Consider the following 8,556-nt stretch of genomic DNA (forward strand, 5'->3'; position numbering starts at 1 on the left):
TATCCCCCCCTTTGGATCATTCGTCCTCGAATGAAATGTATAGCTAATGACTAGACTAACCCTAGAATTTCCCCCCAAAATATTTTTTTTTATCTAGAGTTTCCTTTGTAAATAATACTACACTAAAGCTTTGGGCTAACTAAAATAATGTATACAAAACTCACATGGCATATTAATAGATATAAAACATGAAATGAGAATATGATAAGTAAAACCCCTCTCCTGACCATGTAACTTAATGAAAACTATTTTAGTATTGCATGATTTCCCTTATTTTCTATATAAACAAGTAGAATACATAGAATTATGAAATTTAATATACATGAACACACGACTTGTAAATGACATATCAAATGAACATCTGCTAGTAGAACTTAGGATCATATAGGGGAGCACATGATCTAAGATCCTCTCATTGATACTTGGAATGAGGAGGGGATTTAGAATTTCTACCATCTTCTATTTTCAAGTGGCTTATTCTATATCCTAGTTCTTCCATAATACTTCAATAGAGGTAAACCTTTTGTCCCTAACTTCCTGCCTTAGCAATTAAGAATGGTTATGGTGACTTGTTTACATGATATGTAGGGTTATTTACTATAGTTAAGGGAGCACAATGAAGAATGGATCTCCCATAAATTTCTATAAAATGGACATATGGAATCATAGGATTCTTAGTCTAACATATTGGGCTCAACTTTCCTTTCATTCCATGTTTTATCTCATAGAAGATTCTCTTAAGAGCAATAGTTGTCAACATAAAACTAGCATTTTTGTGTCGCACCTTATATTAGGTTATTAGACTAAGCTACCCACCTATGAGTAAGTTTTATACTTAAATTCATTCATATGCCTATCCTATTCTACATACCATTCTCATTATATCATAATATGAGAAAGCTTTATCCAACTATGTTAACACTCACATCAATAAGCATAGAGAGGAATATAATATGCAGATAAGTCGCATTAAATCTATGACACACATGCAGATCAACACAAAAGAGCACTTCACATACAAATATATGAACCTAATAAGCTTGTGACATGTGGACAACTAAGTAATAGAAATATGGGATTTATGTAAAAGCAAAATATTAAAGCATGTAGCAAATGAGCATATGAACCATTAAAAATATTATAAAATGAACTATGAGACTTGTAACATATAGGCAGGTGAATTGAAAGACTTATAGTATGTGAGCAAGTGAAATAAAATATTGGGAAAGATGAGCACATAATCCAGAGGACTAGGTTATGATAATTTATACAATACATAAACAAGTGGGCTACAAGAATGAACATGATAATAAAGTGAACTATGAAACACAAATCACATTGAGTAAGTGGACTAGAGCATGAATAACTAGACTAACACATGAATAATTATACAAAGCATATAGGCTATGAGGAATATTGCATATAGGTAAATAGTCTATGAAAGGTATAACATGTAGGCAAGTTATAGGTGATACTTTAACTCATGAGAACTAATTTTAATGCCTATAACACATAGTCAAGTTAATCTGCGATGCAATAAAAATATGGATAAGAGATCTATGGTAAATAATTAGCATAATTACATGTACGGCAAATTCCCATAAACATATATAGCTATAAATGAGGGTTCAATGAAGTAGATAACATCTACATGCAAGTATTCCATGACATATGTTATAAGTGAGAAAATAATCCACAAAAGACATATGACCTATAAAAAGACAAGCTATAGAACTTGTAACATGTCTAATTACGTAACAGACCAGATTCTTTGAAAGCTAGGAGATATCTTATGGGGTCACTCTAACCTATTAATTTCGAGCATACTACCGCTAGTACTAAATCACTGGTGGGATAGTTCTACTCATGTTTGTTACTCAACTAAAAGCACATGCAATTAGTTTCCCTATATTATCTTTTAAGCTCCTATGAATTCTCCTTATCAGTGTTTCAGGGCCATGATAGAAAAGAAATCCTTAATAGTTCATTTGTAGGAGTAGGAGGTCAAGATCAACCTTATCTTTTCTACTGACCTAGGATATCATTACAATCAATGTTTGGTACCATATAAAAGTTTAAATAAACAAATTACAAATAAAACTTAAAGGCACTATAACACATAAACTCTTATTTATAGCAACTCACACATAAATGTCAAGTACATGCAAAATTATATTATACTACTAAAATATCTAAAGGTTAGTCACTTTGCGATTAACTAGATAGGTCTATCCATGCTAACTAAATTTTCGTAACAAGGGAGGGATAAAAACTTGTGTCTCAACAAGTGATGGCAATCCAATACCTTTATTCAAAAAATTTAGATAAGCTATGCATCAAGGGAATTTCCATATCAGGGACTCAAATGAAAAAAGGTACCTTATACTTCATGACAATTTTGATAAGCCACTAAAACTCTATACATATTCATAACAAACTACCTCTTATTTTAATAAGGATAATACAAATGCATTAGGTTAGTCCAAGTGTATATCTTCTGATCGGCTCTCTATTTCTGCATTTAACAAGACTAGGCATCTAAACATGCATTCATATTGATATTTGGGTGTTACTCTTACCTGCTTCATGTCTAACAAATACCTTTTTAACCAAACTGGCTTACTTCATGTATTCTAATACGCAAAAATAGTCTAGATAATCACCACATAGGTCTAACTAGTCAATAATTCTTTTTCAACCATAAGTTGTAGTCATATACTAACCTTTTATAGCCAAAAAATAGTTCACCGTAGGAACCAAGTTTACATATACTCTTATATAGAACAATTGGAAATACTCACCCTAGAGTTTTCTAACCACAAGCGGGATTGCATATTATTATTACCTATTTGGGGTGGTCATACACACATACCTTATAAAAAGATAATTAATAAAATATAGAATGATATCTAGTAGGTGTTTGGTCCTTATTTTCTAACTAGGGTATAGGCGTTATGTAATACCCCATACTTTTCCTAGCTTGAAAAGTTTTTCAAGAATGCTAGAAGGTTTCTTTGAAAGATGAATCCATATTTGTACATGTGGTATTTTCAATATTTTCATTTTTTTTATCACGTGGGAAATTGAATAAGCTTTCTATCGATAGCAAATTCGCCCTAATCTAACACCCGGGTGAAGAGTTAGAGCCTTTTTAGTGAGATAGTGTATCGCCTGAGCCTTCAACGAGTCACGGAGATAGCTCAAATAGCAATTGTCAATTTTTAGTGTTGCCCTGCGATAGTGGTACATCACGCCAAACTTTCAAGCCCCAGATAAGGTGGAAATGCGATAGCTCCACGTCGCGCCACCATGCAATTTCCCATTTGTCACTTTCCAGTAACTTAGCGCGATAGTGGTGATCGAGCCAAAGATGAAAATTGGAAAATTTTCTCAGAAATTAAAGATGCGTCCTAGTGTTAAAAGGGTCAATTTTCTACCCCTATTTAACCCCAATAACAGGTGATTTAGCCATTCTTCACCCAAAATATACTAGTTTCTCTCAAGTTTCTCTCAAGAACAAGCTAGGGTTTCTATTGGGGATTCAAATTCAAGAAGGTTTCACCATTAATCTTTATGAAATCATGAAGTAAGGTATGTATAGTGGTCATTCATGGACTCCTTTCGTCTATGAAGCCCGAGAATCTCTTTTCTATGTTTAAGTTTATGGATTTCTTTATGAATTTCATGTTGGGTTTATTTTGTTTATGTTGAGAATGATCAATTGAATTCAAATCCTTGTTGGGTGATGAATTTTATATGGAATTGATTTGTATAGATGTATATTTATGTGAACCTATAAAGAAACCCTAGGATGATGAAATTAGAGATGAATCATGGCTATTAATTATTGTATAATGTTGGCTACATGTGCTATGCCTACCATGTGTATGATTAAATGCTTAGATGAAGGAACAATGCCCAACTAGTATGATATCATGAAATCCCCATGTATGTAAAATCTTCTGCATATCATATGTTTGATGAAGTGCTTCAATATATGAATAATGAATTGTGTTGTTGGTCATGTGTTCAAGTAAGCCATGCTATGTCAGTTTCTTCTCATCGAGTATCAGTTTAGTTTAGTTAATCGACTCAGTTTAGTTTATCAATTCAGTGGATTTCAGATGAGAGTAGGATTCAGTACCGAGCGAGCCTAGGAATGGGGACTCACCCGCTAGATAGGACTGAGATCCCTAGAAGAAATCCCTAAGTTCCAGAACTACGTAGCCAATGTAGGTACGATATTTCACCTATTAGATAGGACTAACATACTCAGGGATCACCCGTTTGCACATTCAAATGTATAGGACTGATCCGAGGGGTCACCCACTAGATTAGGACTGACTCCACAATAGTTGTCTTTAACAGTGGTGTGACACTGACACCCTTCCAGATGGGGTTACAAGTTGGGCCCTAGTTAGCTTAGTATGGGGCATGTCGGTTAGATTAATACATCCCGCAGTTTCAGTTATAGAATTAGGACTATCAGATATAGTTAATTTAGCTCAGTAGTATAGATTTATGACTGTCAGATACAATCAATCCTTATTATTTTAAATAGACTCAAGGATCACCCACTAGGAAGGACTAATCTCAAATATGGTTAATCAATAACGGTATCATCAGACTTAGAGATCACCCGCTAGATAGGACTGATCTCAGATTTAGTTACTCAGATACAGTACAAAACTCAGCTAGTTCCATCAGATTCAGGACAGTCAGATATAATCACTCATGTTATCAGTTATATCAGTTATCTAAACTTATTTTATTAGCATTTAGCTTTATAACTGTCAGTACAGTCAACCAAACCAATTTTTCATAATCAGAACTGTCAGACACAGTTATCCATGTATCAGTAACATAGTATCAGTCCCTCAACATTCAGTAATATAGTATTAGTTTCTCACTCATTAGTGACTCAGATGTCAATGTCAGTACACTCAGCAGTCAGAACTCAGTATCCAGTCCTATCATGATCTAAGTTACAGTTACATATATATATGCATGTATTCTCACATTCATGTTAGTCAGTCAGTCAGTATTGTTCATGCATATGAACCTATTGCATTCAACCTACCTCACTTGCATACCAGTACATTCAAAGTACTAACGCATTTATGCTATGATGTCTTATACCATAGGTTTAGAAGCACGAGCTCCAGATAACCAGTAGTATCCCAGTTCAGCAATCAGAGTTAGCAGTAAGTCCTCATCCTTCAAGGACATAATGTTCACGTTACTATTTTAGTTTTCAGTTTATTTTAGTAGTTGGAGCTAGTTGGGGACATGTCCCATCAACTCCTTATTCAGACAGTTTAGAGGCTTTTAGACTACAACATATTCAGATAGTTATTTCAGTTGGTTTGGTATTATTATACCATATTTTCAGTTATGTACCAGTATTGAACCTTATGGCCTTTCGGTTCATGTTTTTGCATTTATGATATTATTATTATTATTATTATTCAGTGCTCAGTTACATATATCAGTCATAGGTTAGCTTGTGGTCCTTCAGGATTATGAGCACCGTATAACATTTTGGGTACCAGATTTGGGGCGTTATGAACTTAGTATCATAGCCTAAGGTTCAACAGTGTCCTAGAAGTCTGAAAACCCATATCTAGTAGAGTCTTGTATATGCATCAGTTGTGCACCACACTTATGTGTAGGAGGCTATGAGGTGTTTTAGGAATAGTTTCCCTTCTTTCGGTATTTGTGTCGTGCCAGTGAGTATAAGCTCAAAGTTAAACTCTCAGTCTAATTTGTTCCTTCCTTTCTTCTACAGAACATACCTTCTAAAAGAAGAAACGGGAATCAGTTAGCCCCTCAGCCCAAAGAACCTTTGGGTGAACATGTTTCTCATGTGGATTTCAGGGCTGCATTTACTACTCTTGCTCAGTCAGTTCCTACTCATAATGAATGACCAGCTGTCATTCCGGCCAACCCAATGGCCAATTCAGCTGCAGCCAGGATTTGGGACTTTACCTGAATGAACCCTCCATCCTTTCTTAGGTCTAAGTCAGATAAGGACCCTCAAAAATTCCTAAATCAGGTTAAGAAGGTGACCGACATCATGGGGGTAACTACTGTTGAGAGTGTTGAGCTAGCTGTATACTAGTTACATGATATTTCTCACACTTGGTTCAAGCAGTAAAAGTCAGAGAGGGCAGACGATGCAGGGTCAGTTGAGTGGGAAGAGTTTGCTTTTGCATTCCTTGATAGATTCTTTCCCTTAGAGATTAGAGAATCCAAGGTTCTAGAGTTCATCAACCTTAGGCAAGGCAATATGACAGTGAAAGAGTATTCTTGTAAGTTTGCTCAATTAGCCAGATATGCCCCTCATGTGGTTGTAGATAGTAGGGCCAAGATGAGTAAGTTTGTGTCAGGGGTGAATGATAGCATAGTTAATGAGTGCAAATCTACCATGCTGAATAGTGACATGACTTTAGCCAGACTTATGACCCATGCTTAGCAGATAGAAGAGCAAAAGATTAAGATAAAGAAAAAACAGAATAAGAGGGCGAGGACAGGTAGTTTTAACTTTGCTCAGCCTAAGTCAGGGTGTGGTGGCCGTTCTCCGTATAGTCATAAGCTTTCAATCCCAGCTCCATGTTCAGCTAGTGCACCAGTACCCAAGTTTGAGATTGACAGTCATGATGGGTCGCCACGATCTGAGGCCCAGGGTAGTGAGAACATGAGTCTTACCTATCCGCTTTGCAAAGAGTGTAGCAAAAATCACCTAGGTATATGTAGAGCAGGCAGTGAGGTATGTTATGGATGTAGTAAGCCAGGCCACACACTGCAAGAATGTAGAGTAAGGGCTCATAAGGGAAAAAATCTATGCCAGTAGGGCGTCACTTCCAGTACCGCTAGTAGTCAGCATCAAAACAGGTTTTATGCTCTTCAGACTCGCCATGATCAAGAAAATTCCCCCGACATAGATTCAGGTACTTTATAGGTCCTTCATACTCATGATATGCACTGTTAGATCTCTTGCTCTCATTTTAGCTTAAGATTTTCAGCTTGAGTTATTCAATCATGAATCAGTCCGTGGATGCCCTGTGCATCACCCCAGTATCTTAGTAAGGTTGAACATTCTTAGAAGGAGATAGTGTCCCAAGGGGGAGATACCCCATTATTTCCTCAACGTTCTCATGCCTTAAATAAAATTTATCTTCAAATAAAGAATCCAGTTTAGAGTAGAGGGTATTCATAAGTTGACCCTCAAAGTCCCAACCTCAGTTGTGGGCCAGGTATTCAGAGGTTCAGTTTAGCTCATGATTTTCAGTTCATATGTCACGTATCAGACCAGACTCAGTTAGGTTCTCATGTTTCCGCTCATGCATTTTAGTAAGACAATCTCAGGTCCATTAGCATTTTTGTTTAAGATAACATTTATCCTTAGTCTTACTCAGTTTCATGTTCAATGTTTATCACAAACTTGGTACTAAGTACCCTTGCATATTCAACCATGCATTCATATATCATTTCAGGCATGTAATTATGTATTAGACATGTATTCTCACTGCGAGAAATTTATTTCATCAGAATATTCAGTCATGTACTCATAAGTCAATTATCAGTGATACATCAGATATGCATGAATTCAGTTTATTAGTTATGCATCAGATATACACTTTTAATATGTTATATTCAGCCATCAGTCATGCCAGTCATGAAATTATGTTCCAGCCAGTCATTTTTAGTATGTACATTATTTTGTATTCTTTCCATCTCACTCAGTCTTATTTGAGGATGAATATTCTCAAAAGGGAGATATTATAATACCCTACACTTTTCTTGCTTGAAAAAGTTTCCCAAGAATGTTAGAAGCTTTCTTTGAAAGATGAATCCACTTTTGTACACGTGGTATTTAAGATTTTCACTTTTTATTATGTGGGGAATCAAATAACCTTTCCATCGATACCAAATTCGCCCAAATTCAACACCCGGGTGAAGAGTTAGTCTTTTTAGTGAGACAATGTATCACCTGAGCCTTCAGCGTGTCGCAGAGATAGCTCAAATGGAAATTGTCAATTTCCAGGGTTGCTCCACGATAGTGGAACGTCACACCAAACTTCCAGGTCGTAGACAAGGTGGCAACGCGATAGCTCTGCATCACGCCACCATGCAATTTCCCATTTATCACTTTTCAGTGACTTGGTGCGATAGTGGTGTGTCGCGCCAAGGATGAAAATCGAGAAATTTTCTTAGAAATTAAAGATGCATCCTAGGGCTAAAAAGGTCAATTTTCTACCCATATTTAAACCCAATAACAGGTGATTTAGCCATTCTTCACCCAAAATATACTAGTTTCTCTCAAGAACAAGCTAGGGTTTCTATTGGGGATTCAAATTCAAGAAGGTTTCACCATCAATCTTTACGAAATCATGAACTAAGGTATGCTTAGTGTTCATTCATGGAATCCTTTCATCCATGAAGCCCGAGAATCTCTTTTCTAAGTTTAAATTTATGGATTTCTTTATGAATTTCATGTTGGGTTTGTTTTGTTTATGTTGAGAATGATCAATTGAATTCAAATCCTTGTTGGGT

This window comes from Capsicum annuum, chromosome 12 (assembly GCF_002878395.1).
Source record: "Capsicum annuum cultivar UCD-10X-F1 chromosome 12, UCD10Xv1.1, whole genome shotgun sequence".
Lineage (NCBI taxonomy): Eukaryota > Viridiplantae > Streptophyta > Magnoliopsida > Solanales > Solanaceae > Capsicum > Capsicum annuum.